The sequence below is a fragment of the Salvelinus alpinus genome, chromosome 3, assembly GCF_045679555.1.
Source record: "Salvelinus alpinus chromosome 3, SLU_Salpinus.1, whole genome shotgun sequence".
Lineage (NCBI taxonomy): Eukaryota > Metazoa > Chordata > Actinopteri > Salmoniformes > Salmonidae > Salvelinus > Salvelinus alpinus.
The window spans coordinates 81,284,551-81,302,062 of record NC_092088.1 but is presented as its reverse complement, the minus strand read 5'-3'; positions in this window follow the sequence as shown (position 1 = coordinate 81,302,062).

Genomic DNA, 17,512 nt, shown 5'->3' with positions numbered 1-17,512 from the left:
AACAGAGTGTCACGATGTTCGTAATAATGGTCGGACCAAGGCGCAGCGTACTTTGAGTTCCACATAATTTTAATGAATAAAGTGAAACTTTAGCAAAGACAAAACAAATAAAGAATAAACGAACCGTGACGACAATGCAGTGCTAATAGGCAACTTAACATAAACAATATCCCATAACCCACAGGTGGAAAAATGCAACTTAAGTATGATCCCCAATTAGAGACAACGATTACCAGCTGCCTCTAATTGGGAATCATACACAAACACCAACATAGAAAATTAAACCTAGAACACCACATAGAAATAATAAACTAGACTAAAACCCCTAGTCACGCCCTGACCTACTCTACCATAGAAAATACAGGCTTTCTATGGTCAGGACGTGACACAGAGAGTCTATCCGCTGACTGTTTTGTATAATTTGTCAGGATGGAGCCTGTCAGAACAGAGAGGCTATCTGCTGACTGTTTTGTATAATTTATCAGGGTGGAGCCTGTCAGAACAGAGAGGCTATCTGCTGACTGTTTTGTATAATTTATCAGGGTGGAGCCTGTCAGAACAGAGAGGCTATCTGCTGACTGTTTTGTATAATTTATCAGGGTGGAGCCTGTCAGAACAGAGAGGCTATCTGCTGACTGTTTTGTATAATTTATCAGGTTAGAGCCTGTCAGAACAGAGAGGCTATCTGCTGACTGTTTTGTATAATTTATCAGGGTGGAGCCTGTCAGAACAGAGAGGCTATCTGCTGACTGTTTTGTATAATTTATCAGGGTGGAGCCTGTCAGAACAGAGAGGCTATCTGCTGACTGTTTTGTATAATTTATCAGGGTGGAGCCTGTCAGAACAGAGAGGCTATCTGCTGACTGTTTTGTATAATTTATCAGGGTGGAGCCTGTCAGAACAGAGAGGCTATCCGCTGACTGTTTTGTATAATTTATCAGGGTGGAGCCTGTCAGAACAGAGAGGCTATCTGCTGACTGTTTTGTATAATTGCGAGGTGATTCATTGCATGCAATTAAATGAAATGCAGTAGAAATGGGTTCCACTCTTTGGTTATGGTTAAGGTTAGGTGGTTTTGTTAAGGTGTGGGCACTATTAGGTGTATAAAATAAAAGTGTCAAATACAAGGAATTTAGATGATTGTTGAGCATAATATATGAGGGTGGTGTGGCCTGACATTATGATAGGTAATGGTATAGGAAGCCTATGTGAGTTTGTGCAACAGAGACCAGAGACTAGTGTGTGTGTGTGTGAGAGAGAGAGAGAGAGAGAGAGAGAGAGAGAGAGAGAGAGAGAGAGAGAGAGAGAGAGAGAGAGAGAGAGAGAGAGAGAGAGAGAGAGAGAGAGAGAGAGAGAGAGAGAGAGAGAGAGAGAGAGTGTGTGTGAGAGAGAGAGAGTGAGATGTGGGCTTGTTGTTCCACTCTGGTCCAGACTGCATAGTCAAAGGGGCTGAGTTTCATAAAGCACAAAGCAGCAGGAGATAGACTTAATAATCTGACCTAGATGTCCTTTTGGGGATATGAGCTGGAAGTGAAAAGTAGAGTATGTGTGAAGCTTATCACTGTGGATTTATGCCCGAGAAGATTTGCCCTCGGGGGCTTAGATCCCTGGCCGGAGGGGGGTAGCTAGCTGGCCGAAGGGGGGGGGGGGGGGGGGTTAGTTCAGAGTAGAAAAAATATGTACCACTTGCACTCTGTCTAAGCCGATTAGACGCAGTGGCAGAGAACAGAACACATTTTAATTTGTACTTTGGCAGGTTGTATAAGACCATCATGTGTAGTCTTTTTTTTATCCAATAGACATGGTATGATGTGCTCCTGCAGCACAGGGCCCATCAGTCAGGGGGATTGAGAGATCTTGGTCATAGACAGATTAACATGTCAGGGTAGAGTGGAAGAACCAAGGGACGATCTCACTCTGATTGAGTGGAGCACTAATGAAATCCTGATCACTGCTATCTCATCACTTACCCCCTCCACCCCACCCTCCCTAGTCCATATGAACCCATATCACTCCAGAAATACAGGGTGCTTATGCCACCCTCCCAGTGTGCTTGTCCTAAGGGCATCATACTACAGTATTATCCAGAACCATTCATATATGGCTGATTTAATATATGTCCGATAGTATCCATATACTGTACGTTATTCATCTTCTGTCTAATCATTGTGGCTGATATTATCCATATACATCCTTCATCTTCTGTCTGTTCATTGTGGCTGATATTATCCATGTACATCCTTCATCTTCTGTCTGTTCATTGTGGCTGATATTATCCATATACATCCTTCATCTTCTGTCTAATCATTGTGGCTGATATTATCAATATACATCCTTCATCTTCTGTCTGTTCATTGTGGCTGATATTATCCATATACATCCTTCATCGTCTGTCTGTTCATTGTGGCTGATATTATCCATAAACACTCTTCATCTTCTGTCTGTTCATTGTGGCTGATATTATCCGTATACATCCTTCATCTTCTGTCTGTTCATTGTGGCTGATATTATCCATATACATCATTCATCTTCTGTCTAATCATTGTGGCTGATATTATCCATATACACTCTTCATCTTCTGTCTGTTCATTGTGGCTGATATTATCCATATACATCCTTCATCTTCTGTCTAATCATTGTGGCTGATATTATCCATAAACACTCTTCATCTTCTGTCTGTTCATTGTGGCTGATATTATCCATATACACTCTTCATCTTCTGTCTGTTCATTGTGGCTGATATTATCCATAAACACTCTTCATCTTCTGTCTGTTCATTGTGGCTGATATTATCCATAAACACTCTTCATCTTCTGTCTGTTCATTGTGGCTGATATTATCCATATACATCCTTCATCTTCTGTCTGTTCCTTGTGGCTGATATTATCCATAAACACTCTTCATCTTCTGTCTGTTCATTGTGGCTGATATTATCCATATACATCCTTCATCTTCTGTCTGTTCCTTGTGGCTGATATTATCCATAAACACTCTTCACCTTCTGTCTGTTCATTGTGGCTGATATTATCCATAAACACTCTTCATCTTCTGTCTGTTCATTGTGGCTGATATTATCCATAAACACTCTTCATCTTCTGTCTGTTCCTTGTGGCTGATATTATCCATAAACACTCTTCATCTTCTGTCTGTTCATTGTGGCTGATATTATCCATATACATCCTTCATCTTCTGTCTGTTCCTTGTGGCTGATATTATCCATATACATCCTTCATCTTCTGTCTGTTCCTTGTGGCTGATATTATCCATATACATCCTTCATCTTCTGTCTGTTCCTTGTGGCTGATATGATCCATAAACACTCTTCATCTTCTGTCTGTTCATTGTGGCTGATATTATCCATATACATCCTTCATCTTCTGTCTGTTCATTGTGGCTGATATTATCCATATACATCCTTCATCTTCTGTCTGTTCCTTGTGGCTGATATTATCCATAAACACTCTTCATCTTCTGTCTGTTCCTTGTGGCTGATATTATCCATAAACACTCTTCACCTTCTGTCTGTTCATTGTGGCTGATATTATCCATAAACACTCTTCATCTTCTGTCTGTTCATTGTGGCTGATATTATCCATAAACACTCTTCATCTTCTGTCTGTTCATTGTGGCTGATATTATCCATATACACTCTTCATCTTCTGTCTGTTCCTTGTGGCTGATATTATCCATAAACACTCTTCATCTTCTGTCTGTATATTGTGGCTGATATTATCCATATACACTCTTCATCTTCTGTCTGTTCCTTGTGGCTGATATTATCCATATACATCCTTCATCTTCTGTCTAATCATTGTGGCTGATATTATCCATAAACACTCTTCATCTTCTGTCTAATCATTGTGGCAGATATTATCCATAAACACTCTTCATCTTCTGTCTGTTCATTGTGGCTGATATTATCCATACACATCCTTCATCTTCTGTCTAATCATTGTGGCTGATATTATCCATAAACACTCTTCATCTTCTGTCTAATCATTGTGGCTGATATTATCCATAAACACTCTTCATCTTCTGTCTAATCATTGTGGCTGATATTATCCATAAACACTCTTCATCTTCTGTCTGTTCATTGTGGCTGATATTATCCATAAACACTCTTCATCTTCTGTCTGTTCATTGTGGCTGATATTATCCATAAACACTCTTCATCTTCTGTCTAATCATTGTGGCTGATATTACCCATAAACACTCTTCATCTTCTGTCTAATCATTGTGGCTGATATTATCCATAAACACTCTTCATCTTCTGTCTGTTCATTGTGGCTGATATTATCCATATACATCCTTCATCTTCTGTCTAATCATTGTGGCTGATATTATCCATAAACACTCTTCATCTTCTGTCTGATATTATCCATAAACACTCTTCATCTTCTGTCTGTTCATTGTGTTTCTGTTGATGGTCATTTTGAGTCTGTTGGATTTTAAACATGTGTACAACTCACAGGGGGGATAGATCTAGAGTTAAGATCATCAGTTCTGGGAAACCTCATGAATTTATGGCTTCAAAATGTTTATTAAATCATATAAATCCATCTGTATTGCATACCGTACAGCGTTTCAGCCAGTATTTGATTCAACATGAACCACACTGTATTTATTTGAATAGACCTTTCTGTTGTTCCCACAGACTCCAGGTTTAGGGCTAGACCAGGACACCTTCAATGATGCGCTGAGAAATGTATTAACAGCAACCAAGTGACTGACACACACACACACACACCACGTATCTAAAGTATTGTGTCCCTGTGTAGATGGAGTCTTTGCAGAACATGGCGGAGATGAGATGTTTCACTATGTGATCCGGCTCTGCAGTAAGTCCCCCTCAACCAACCTCCAATTGGTCTGTCTTTCCTATATCTAGTCTCTGGATGACAGATAATATTGATGATCCACATTCTCCAACGGGGGAAGTTGATGAACGTCACCCCTGACTGGGTAGATTAAGCCCACTAACTCTCACCAAAGCCGCTACTACTTACCTCCATTTCCTCTTCTCATATGATCTTTGCCCCCCAGATCCCTGGCAGCAGTAATGTGGCGTGAACAGCGGTGTCACCCCAGGGCTGTTTGTGTGTGAGAGAGAATGGGGTCAGAATCCCAGTAGCCACAGATGGTGTATGCTTAGACTGCAGCTCGTGATTGGAAGATTGATATTTTTGGAACTGTTTGGCCAATTCAGCCAGAGTCAGTCAAAGCCTGGGATCACATCTGGGATCTGCTGCTTTAATTCAGCCCGGTTTTAAGTGTCTAACCGAAGGATGATGACAAGATGAGGCCTCTTCTGCCTTGACTGCTCTCTCTCAACATGATGCAGCAGGAACAATGAATTTTTGTGTGTGGCGTGCGAGAGTATACGCGATCGTGTTTGTAGACGGGTGTTTTTAATTTTTATTTAACCTTTTATTTATCCAGGTAGTCTCATTGAGATAAAAATCTATTTTTCAAGAGAGACCTGGTGTGTATGCACTTTCTCACCCTCAGAGAACACAAACAACTGGCGCAAGGCGGAGGCCACCTGGATCAAGATGCAGGAGAATGTGATCCCCAGTGAGAGGACCCTGTGCATGCCGGCCGACATCCTGGAGAGTAATGGACAGGAGGTGCCCTTCGACGTGCCTGAGGTAAAAACCTTGTGAAATCAGCCTACCGCTCTGCCACCGCTAGTAAACACAGCTCTCCTTATCTTTTTATTCCATCAGTCATTTCCCCAAATCAGTGTTTGCTTCATTAAAACTCATCCTCTCTGATACTGTTCAGTCTGTTACACAGAGAATAATGAGCTGGACGCCTTCTCTTAGTACCTCAGTTTATTTGTGTCATTATCATTGGCTGTTGCCATGGTGCCCCCTCTGTTCTGGTTGACTCCTGGTTGGTTGAAATCCCTGAAGTAGTCTGATTCTCCACACCTCAGTCTGAAACCACAAATCCCTTTACTTCATCTAGGGGAAATTGGATTTTGGGATGATCGCAGAAAAATCTGGTGTAGGGACAGGAATTATTACGAGCCCATAATGCTAACTAATTCAGCCACTGCTAAATACCACAATATGTCTGCTGCTTAGTGGACTTCATCACACGTCACTAGAGGACTCTGGCAGAGGCTGCTGGAACGATGTGACCAAATTACAGCATTCCCTCCGCCTGACTGCACCAGTTTCCTCGCAGTTGATTCAGAATACATTATTTTCCAGCTTCCTTCCAGATGTGTCCATGTCTGTTTGGCTTGTTGGGGAGGCCTGGAGCAAGATGAGACTCAACGTGATGGCTTTAGCCCTTGGCCATGACCCTTGTGACCTGAGGCGCCCTGGAGATGTCAACCCCCACACCCCCTTTTATCCTCCCTGCCCCAATGCCTAGCCTAATTTACCCCTGGCCAGCACAGCTTAACCCCCTCCCCCGGTTGCTAAACGGGTGACTTAACATCGGGGGGACTCTGCGCTGTCTGTACTACTCACACACAAACACAAACCCACACACCTCACTCGAAATAGACACATCGCAATTCTTATGTCATATTATAGGACTCTGGGTTTGTTTTCATCATGTCCGAGTCACTTCTAGGTCAGTGAGATGTGTTTCACACATGATTGGCCATGAAGAAGGCGTGTCTGGGTTTTGCGTGCCAAACGATACACCTGATTACCACATCCGGTGTATTATTGGGGTGGATGAGATCTGAAAATGAATGTAGTCCTGTTTTGTGACATTTCTCGAAGCCTCTTTCATACTGATCACACTAAAATGATTGTATAGATGTGGTTGTCCTTGTCTTTCAGCGACTCATTGCTAGATATACAAGGTGACACATTGTTTCCAGCCTCTGAAAGACTACAGCTCGGTGTGAGGTGGAGCTTCCTTCTTTGGCCCTGTCACTCACTATGAATACGTGACCTTGTGGTACACTATGAGCAGACGAATATACAGGAAGTAGAAACTCTTTCATTCTTACCACTGCTGATAATGATACTTGATGATCTTGCAAGGGGATATTAATGTACTTCTGCCATCCATGGTTCGGACTGGTCAAATCACTGGCTTTAGAAGCTCCTTTTTGAAAAGTTGATTATCTTAGATAGCAGATGCAAGTCATTTAGTCTTGGTTGTTGCTCCCAAAACTGTTTCAAATCAACACTGTGGCTCTTAACAACCAAATATTCTAAATTCAAACATTCTACCAACTTTACTTTGGTTGTTTTGCATTTTCCTCATTCAGAATTTCCAATTGATGGAATTACTGTGGAAGTACTCAAATCAGTTTTACATTGAACTCAATGCAGAAATCAATCACCAATCACCCAGATATATTGTGATGTGCACTTTGACTCATTCTGTTTCTATGCTTCATTGTGGAATTATGAAACACACACGTGTGTCTATGGGATAAGCACGAGTATGTCTGCACTTGCATTGTTATCGTTTGTGTACCATTGTTTATGTATGGCCGTGTGAATATTGATACCAGTGAGTGTTTTGTTACCAGTGGGTGTTTTGTTACCAGTGGGTGTTTTGTTACCAGTGGGTGTTTTGTTACCAGTGGATGTTTTGTTACCAGTGGGTGTTTTGTTACCAGTGAGTGTTTTGTTACCAGTGGGTGTTTTGTTACCAGTGCGTGTTTTGTTACCAGTGGGTGTTTTGTTACCAGTGGGTGTTTTGTTACCAGTGGGTGTTTTGTTACCAGTGGGTGTTTTGTTACCAGTGGGTGTTTTGTTACCAGTGGGTGTTTTGATAGTTGTAATTAACAGTGTTTTGTATTCTCCCTTTCCATAGGTGTGGTATGAGCAGGCTGCAGACACAGAGGCACAGGCAGAAACCAAACCTGCAGGGTCAAAGGACAAAGCCAACAAGTCAGCCAGCACCCAGGCTGCAACTGCAGATAACAGCCCTGCTGACTACCAGTTCAGACTGCTCACCCTCTGCCAGAAGGGCATGGCCAAAGGAACGCAGTTCTAAGGGGTTTGTATTGCTAGCAGACTTACATTGGTAATACTGGAGAGGAATCCCTGAGTCTCTCCTAATAGAGGGTCATCTAGCCTACAGACAGTCTCATGACAATTGACAGGTAGGAAATATGAAACTTTCATGGGATTTTCATTGTCCATTGACATAATGGATTGTTGAATGCTTTTAAAAATGTTCCTGGTGGTGATCTCTATCAATACCTCTCTCTCCTGCTCTATTCTGCTTATCTCTCTCCCCCTCCATCACCCTCCCTCTGTCTATCTGTCCAGAGGCCTATGGTATGCTGAAGGATGTTGATAGGAAGGGTCTGACCCTGGGCCCCCTACGACAGTCTGATCTGGGCTCTGCTGACTGAGGGTAGTATGGAAAACACCATGATGGTCAAAGAGATGTGAGTCTGTCTCTCTGTCCTGTGTGCGCGTCCTCTCAGTCCTCTCCCTCTTTCCCCCTCTATCTACCAGTCTTCCCGACAGACCATGAAGTCTTACTGTGACCTGCTTCAGTCGGAGCCCAGTCTGGTTTGGCAGGTTAAGCCTACAGTATACGGGGCAGCCAGGGTTCTTGAATTAGATTTTAGATTATCAAGTGATTGTGAATTTAACCCTTGACCCTGCTGGATGTGAACAGCAGTAGTCTGGTAAGCCTTGAGCCCCTTCCAGATTAATTTGGTTTCTGGGAAGCGGATGACTATTTGCAAAAATGACAATCTTCTGCTGATTAGTAATGCATCGTGTGTTTTGGTTGTCCTGGTGTCTTAGTAGCAGGAGTTCTCCATTCAAAAACAAGAGTGGAATTAGGTTTTGATCGCTCTTAACACATGACTGATGATATGTCCCGATAATCCTCCTCTCCTCCATCTCCCCTTCCCTCGCTCACTGCTCTGGGTCGGCTGCTGGAGTGAGCTACGTGTGTCTGTCTGTGTGTTTATGAACAGTTAGCATAATTAGCACAACAACTTAACACATACCTTCCACATTAAACACATCACACCTCATCCCCACCTGTCCCCCTTCTCTCCAGACCTTTAGGTGCACCTACATCAGGCCAGGATAGGGTATGAGTTAACACAGGGGGTTTTGGGCCTGTGAAGGACCTCGCTGTATCAGAGAAGAGAGGGGAGTTGGTTTAATAATTTGGGAAGATGATCAAGACGTCAGTACAGTAATAATTCCCCTAATGTGTATAAACCCAGTCTGCGTGTGGATGACTTAGCCAGGGCTGGAGCCAGATGGGGCCCAAGGCTGGGTCGGGGAGAGGAGGAGGAGGAGTACGGGCTGCATCACAACTGAGCAGTGCGGTGCTTAACAGAGATTAAGGGGATTGGGATAGAGAGCAATGGGGGGGTAGTTGGTTGTGCAGCGGTATGAACACCAAGACCCCAGAGATATTGAGGGAGAGGGGAAGAGAGAGAGCAACAAGAGAGAGATGGGGACAGGAAGGATTTTATTTCCTTGGGACTGATAAGAAACACTCTGACCCCTAGGTTTCCATGGCAATCTGTCCGAGCGAGCGGAGGGCTGGCGGCCGGTCAGCACGGCGATAAGGAGCATGAGGCCGACGCTCAATTGAGCAGCCAGATTAAGTGGGTCGGAGACTGTAATAACAAAAAGAGAGTTTGATTGAGGTATTAGTGGCTCTGAAATTAAAAAAGACAAGTTCTGAAAGGACAAGGGAATAGAGGGAGGGATGGAAGGAAGGGGGGAAAGATTGCCTAGGGTCTCTGCACTGCAGCTGCTGTTCCCTCCGTGCCCCTCCCCAGACAGAAGAGACCAACACAGCCCCCCACTCTCAGATTTGGAGAGGACACCTCAGAGGGAGTCGTCTGAACACCCTGTTCCATGTTTTACATGACATCAGTTTGTTGTAATACTATATAGCTAGGCTCGATATGACTCACTTTCACTCTGTCCCTTGTAGGGCTGTGGCGGTCATGACATTTTGTCAGGCGGTGATTGTCAAGCAAATAACTGTCGGTCTCACGGTAATTGACCGTTAATTAACATAAACACGTTTGGAACATCTACATTTTAAAAAGTCTAATAAATCCATTTAATATAGCCTACACCATCACAATGAATCTATTATTTATTTTAGACAGGTCTAAAGAAACATGATATGAAGAAAATATAGTCTAACAGAATAGCATATTCTGAGTTGTCCTTATGTTAGGTCCTGATTTGGATATGCCATATGGCTGTGGGCTGGTTCATTTTGCAGACAAGATTTGCTTAGAATTCCGTGGCATTATTTTATATTATTTTATCGTATGAAGAATACAATTGAACATAGCTGAATAAAATAGAAAGGATATTTTCTCCAAACTATTTGAGGGAGTGTGTACATGGCTATTCAGTGTTGAACGGTTAACTTTGTATGGCTGCAGGGGCAGTATTGAGTAGCTTGGATGAAAGGTGCACAGAGGTGCCCAGAGTAAACGGCCTGCTCCTCAGTCATAGTTGCTAATATATGCATATTATTATTAGTATTGGATAGAAAACAGTCTGAAGTTTCTAAAACGGTTTGAATTATGTCTGTGAGTATAACAGAACTCATATGGCAGGCAAAAACCAGAGAAAAAATCCAAACAGGAAGTGGAAATTCTGAGGCTGGTCGATTTTCAACGAAGATCCCATTAAAATCACAGCGAGATTTTGCACTTCCTACGGCTTCCACTAGATGTCAACAGTCTGTAGAACCTTGACTGATGCCTCTACTGTGAAGGGGGGCCGAATGAGAGGGGAATTAGTCAGGTCTGCCATGACCTGACCATTCTTTGACCATGCGCGTTCACATGCGAGGGAGCTCTGTTCCATCGCTCATCTGAAGTCAATGTAATTCTCCGGTTGGAACGTTTTTCAAGATTTATGTCAAAAACATTCTAAAGATTGATTCAATACATCGTTTACATGTTTCTACGGACTGTTACGGAACTTTTGGACATTTCGTCAGGTTTTAGTGAACACGCTTCCCTGACGTTGGATGTGTTTGCCAAACACGCTACAAAAATAGCTATTTGGACATAAATGATGGACATTACCGAAAAAAAACTATAATTTCTTGTGGAAGTGGGAGTCCTGGGAGTGCATTCCGACGAAGATCAGGAAAGGTAAGTGAGGATTTATAATGCTTTTTATGAGTTTTGTTGACTGCACAATTTGGACGGGTAACTGTATGGCTTGCTTTTGTGGCTGAACGCTGTTCTCAGATTATTGAATATTGTGTTTTGCCGTAAAGCTTTTTGAAATCTGACACAGCGGTTGCATTAAGAACAAGTGTATCTTTAATTCTATGTAAAACATGTATCTTTCATCAAAGTTTACGATGAGTATTTCTGTTATTTGACATGGCTCTCTGCAATTTCTCCAGATATTTTGGAGGCATTTCTGAACATGGCGCCAATGTAAACAGAGGTTTTTGGATATAAATATGAACTTAATCGAACAAGACATATATGTATTCTGTAACATGAAGTCCTATGAGTGTCATCTGATGAAGATCATCAAAGGTTAGTAATTAATTTTATCTCTATTTGTGCTTTTTGTGACTCCTCTCTTTGGTGGTGACCTAACATAATCATAATGTTTTGTGGTGCATTTTTCAAATCGAACACAATGGGTGGATTAACAAGATGTTTATCTTTCATTTGCTGTATTGGACTTGTTAACCTCTTTGGGCTATAGGGGCAGTATTGAGTAGCCTGGATAAAATGTGCCCAATTTAAACGGCCTCGTACTCAATTCTTGCTCGTACAATATGCATATTATTATTACTATTGGATAGAAAACACTCTCTAGTTTCTAAAACCGTTTGAATTTTGTCTGTGGGTAAAACACAACTCATTTGGCAGCACACTTTCTGACCAGGAAGTGGAAAGTCTGAAATCGATGCTGTGTTCAAGGTTCTGCCTATAAATGGGCATGATACGTATGACTATACGTGCACGTCATACACCTTCCCCTAGATGTCAAGAGGAAGTGAGAGGAGAAATGAGTTGATTATCTTGGTCTGAGATATAATGCATCCTCTTGGAATGACGTGTCCCCCATTTTAGGTTTTCTGGAAGGCGCGTGGAGGGACCTGTTATTGCCTACTGGAAAGCTGTCGTTATGGGCGAATACTATCTCCGGCTTTGATTTTATTTGATACATGTCACAATATCATCGTAAAGTATGTTTTTTCAATATAGTTTTATTAGAATATTGAAATTTATTCGGGACGTTAGGCGTGTTGCGTTGTTTGCGTTTGTTCACGAAGGAGAGCTTAGCACCACTTGGCCAGTGTGCTTGCTAATTCAAGAGGGAAAAACGACGTTCTGAATCCAAACAAAGACGGTTCTGGACAAAGGACCCCTTGTACAACATTCTGATGGAAGATCTGCAAAAGTAGGAACCATTTTGTGATGCTATTTCATATATCTGTCGAACTGTGTACTAGTAGCTTTGCGCTCAGGTTTTGGTTATTCCCTTACCATAACTAAGTCTTATGTCGTAATGAAGATATTTTTAGAATTCTAACACTGCGATTGCATTAAGAACTAATGGATCTATCGTTTCCTATACAACATGTATTTTTTTGTAATGTTTATGAATAGCTATTTGGTCAGAATAGGTGAGAGTCTAATAGAAATATCCGCACATTCTGGGAAAAATATGCTACGTTAGCACATTGTATAACCACGGATTTCAGCTCTAAATATGCACATTTTCGAACATAACATAGGTGTATGTATAACCTGATGTTATAGGACTGTCATCTGAGGAAGGTTTATGAAGGTTAGTGAAATTTAATATCTTTTGCTGGTTTATTCGCTAACGCTAACGTGCCTATTGCTATCGCTAACGTGCCTTGATGAATGAATGCGGCAGTGTGGTAGGCTATTGTAGTAAGCTAATATAATGCTATATTGTGTTTTCGCTGTAAAACACTTAAAAATCTGAAATATTGGCTGGATTCACAAGATGTTTGTCTTTAATTTGCTGTACACCATCGATTTTTCAGAAAAGTTTTATGATGAGTATTTAGGTAATTCACGTTGGTCTCTATAATTACTCTGTCTGCTTCAGTGCTATTTTTGACGGTAGCTGTGATGGTAGCTGCAATGTAAAACTGATTTATACCTCAAATATGCTCATTTTTCGAACCCAGGAGAATCCCAAAACCACGGTGATCTAGGGGGACTTGATGAGCAGAAACTGAATGGTCTCATTGTGATTCCCTGACACATGAAGGTTGATGGGAGTGGTGTCATGGGTGACCCGACCTATAGAGCGCCCGTCCAACTTTCTAACATCCACAGGAATGGAGAGGAGCTGATTGGGGATGTTCAGCTCGGAAGCCAGTGTGGCGTACAAAAAGCTCTCATTGGCCCCAGAGTCAACGAGGACCCTGAGAGATTTGGTCTGGTTTCCCCACAGCAGAATGACATGAAAAGAGGTGCGAGTAAGAGAAGCAGAAAAGTTCCCCATATGGCCCACTAGAGTGCTTGCTCCTACTGGTGAGACTGGTCTTTTACCGGGCACGAGGACACAAAACGACCAAAGGTCCCGCAATACAGACAGCTCCTTGTGCTGATCCGGTGTTGCCGTTCGACTGGTGACAGCCCAGCCCTGTCTAGTTGCATGGGATCCGGAAACAGTGCCTCGGCCCTCCTTGGTGACTCTTCAGGAAGGTTGGGAAATCACGGGTGCTCTCGACCACGGGACCGTCGGGGACTTCTGGGATGACTCGGAGGCGAGGTGGAATCGCTGGACGTCCGAGTGAAATCGAATTTCCTTTCCATCCGTCGATGAGGGAGTCAAAATCTGTGGGTAACTCCCGAGCCGCAAGCTCGTCCTTAACCTCCTCCTTCGTGCAGGAATATGTTGAACAGTGCTTTCGTGTTCCACGCACTCTCCGCTGCCAACATAAAGAAACCACCGCATAGTGGGCTACAGTGCGGGCGTCCTGCCGGAGCTGGATTAGTTTCCGGGGAAGCTTCTCTCCCAGAGAACGGAGCATCAAAGACCTTCCTCACCTCTCCCACGAACCCCTCCAGACTCGCACATATGGCCGGCTGCTGTTCCCATACGGCGGTGGCCCAGGTGAGAGCCCTTCCAGACATCAGCGTGATGAGGTAGGTGATTTTGGAGCAATCCGAGGGGAAGGAGGAGGGCTGAAGCTCGAAATAGAGGGCACACTGAGATAGAAATGCCCGACAGGTGCTCGGCTCTCCATTAGAGTGTTCCGGAGGAGGTAACCCGGGGGCTCCTGGGAAGGAGTGGCCGGTGGGGGCGGCACTGCTAACCGCCGAGTTGCTGAGGGGCGGTGGGGTTACCACCGTGGCAGGCTGCCCCCCAGAAGACCCGCGGATTTGCTCCAGCAGCATGTCCAATGCCCGGTCATGGCGCTCAGCCAACGTTTGAACCCCCTCCATCAGGCCAAGAAGCAATTCCTCGTGCTTACCAATGGAGGCTCCTTGGGAGGACATGGCGTTGCGCAGATAGTCCGGGTCTGCTGGTTCAGTCATGGCCAGTTCGTACTATCAGGTATGAATGTAAAACCCAGATGCAGGCCACGTCGAATAAACAATAGTTTAATATTTCAACAGGGGCAGGCAATAGATAAGTCAAGGCAGGCAGGGGTCAGTAAACCAGAGGTGGGGCAACGGTACCAGGCGGCAGGCAGGCTCAGGGTCAGGGTAAGGCAGCGGTCGGTAATCCAGAGGGGGCAAAGGTACAAGTCGGCAGGCAGGCAGGCAGGCTCAAGGTCAGGGGCAGGCAGAGTGGTCAGGCAGGCGGGCTCGGAGTCAGGACAGGCAAGGGTCAAAACCAGGAGGGCGAGAAAAGAGAGACTCGAAAAAGCAGGAGCTGAGACACAAAACGCTGGTTGACTTGAAGAAACAAGACGAACTGGCAACAGACAAACAGAGAACACAGGTATAAATACACAGGGGATAATGGGGAAGTTGGGCGACACCTGGAGGTGGGTGGAGACAGTCACAAAGGCAGATGAAACTGATCAGGGTGTGACAATTCTCAAAAGTACTTTATTACAAAGGTGCATTTTTATGGTGAAAATGATCATCCCTAAACATGAAACTCATTCGCCGCCCATGTATGCCAGGCTCTACACTGGTTGTAAAGCGGATTAATGTGCTTAATTTTAAGAAGTTATTTAGCCTCTTTAGTTGTGATTCAAACCATATTGGCCTATAGGCTAGGATTCATTAGTATGATTTGAAAAATATATATATAATTTATAAGTTTAAAAAAAAGTAATATGCTGTTGTCTTACGGCACACGCTGGGCATCATTCACAAGTGATAATACATCATTCACAAGTGGTAATACATCATTCACAAGTGATAATACATCATTCACAAGTGGTAATACATCATTCACAAGTGGTAATACATCATTCACAAGTGATAAGTCACCCATCAGACTATTCTATATTTAATTGTGTCTTTATATACAGTATACTAAATAATATATGTGTGAAATTTGTTTTGATTTAGAATGGACCATTATCATGCACCTGTCTCCTCTATCATGCACCTGTCTCATCTATGCACTTAAATAGCGAATGGAGGACGCTTTTTCCTGTGGTTCATTTTCATGCCAGCCAGGTAGGCTACACTCCTGTTGTAAAGCGAAGCAATGTGCTTAATATTAGGAAAGTTGAGAAATAAATATAGTAGGCCTAGCCTATAAAAGCTGATGGGATCCTCCTCTTTTTAATAGAGGCCATCATTCTGTTTTCTCACACAATTGCATAGCCTATAGAAATGTTGCGCAACATGAGGCCATGGGCTCTCATGAAGTGTTTGATTAGATTTTCGATTACATTTGCATTGATGTCAGAGTGATTAGAGGGACGATGGAGTGCTGAGTACCAGGCAGTTAGCACGTTTGGTAGGCTACTAATGATCATCAGCAATATCAGAGCTTGGAGAAGCCTAGTTACCGTGACTAAACACACACGCACACAAGCAGTATCTCTTTTACACACCATCTGTTGCCTCCCTTCCCACCCCTAGATGGCCTGTCCACACTCAATTCCATGCTGCAGGAAGACCAGGTGCCCTCAGCTGTCCCTCACCCGATTGGAGCAATCCTTCGGTAGCCATGGCGACATGCAGGGCATCCAGGAAATTGAGGCACACCCCTTAAACTGTCCAGCATGGTCTTTGTCAACAACACTGCCCTGGCACACATCACAAAGTATGTTTTTTTGTCATGCCGTTTTCATGGCTTTCAGTAGCATTGCAGTGAACCTGTTTCTCTATGCTCTCCGTAACCACTCGGTTTCAGGGGTTAACAAAACCCTGGCCTCCGGTGCCCAGAGGGTTACCAACACCCTGGCCTCCAATACCCAGAGGGTTACCAACACCCTGGCCTCCAATACCCAGAGGGTTACCAATACCCTGTTCTCCAATACCCAGAGGGTTACTAATACCCTGGCCTCCAATACCCAGAGTGTCACCAATAACCTAGCATACAGCCCACAATGACCTGGTTAACATTGATGTGGTCACAAAGAGGAATGTTCATGAAGAGGCTGCCACTACCAAATATGCAAAAGGGACCAAATCCCCAACAAGCTCTCTCCTCTACCTCCCTTCTTCTCCCTCTCCTTCGCCACCAGCCCACATTAATATTTAATCTGGGCCTGAATCCACTGTGATCACTGTAACTGCTAAGTCTGAATAATTTACAGAGGGCCCCTCTAAATTTGACGCCTGCTTTCCGGACCGTTCCGCCTGCCCTCTTAACCAGTCAGCTCGGCTCAAGTCGCGCCGCCCCATGCGTGTCACTGCCTCTTAGGGCGATCGGGGGGGGGGGGGGGGGGGGGGGTCAGAGTTCATCCTGACAGGCCTAGTCAGGTGAGAGAGCAGGAAGCGCTGCCCAATCGGGCATGAGCGCCTTTCACTTCCGCTGTCCTATCCTCTGGGCTCAGGGAGCTAGGTGGGGATGACACCCCCACACCACTGTTAGCAGAGAGAATTCAAATACGACCCACTGTTAGCAGAGAGAATTCAAATATGATCGACTGTTAGCAGAGAGAATTCAAATATGACCGACTGTTAGCTGAGAGAATACGATCCATAAAAGTTTGATGCATTTCGTTTTTCTCTGTGTTTGATGAATGAGGAGGGAGGGTCTCTGCTTCTCGCATATTTTGAGAATATTGAATCAGATCTCCCTGTATGCCCTCATTGACCTCTGTCAGTGTCATTGTGGTGTTATACAGGTTTTCTATACCACAAAGCTTTGCTGCTGCTAACTCCCCCAGCCGATGCATTATGGTCTCAGTGAATCAGTGAAGAGATTGGAGTGTTTGTTGTTTTCCTCCATTTTTGACTTATCTTAATGCCTCTCTTTCCACTTACCCCCATCTCTCTCTCTCTGTCTCTCTCTCTCTCTCTCTCTCTCTCTCTCTCTCTCTCTCTCTCTCTCTCTCTCTCTCTCTAACAATTCAATTCAATTCAAGGGCTTTATTGACATGAGAAACATATGTTTACATTGCCAAAGCAAGTGAACTAGAC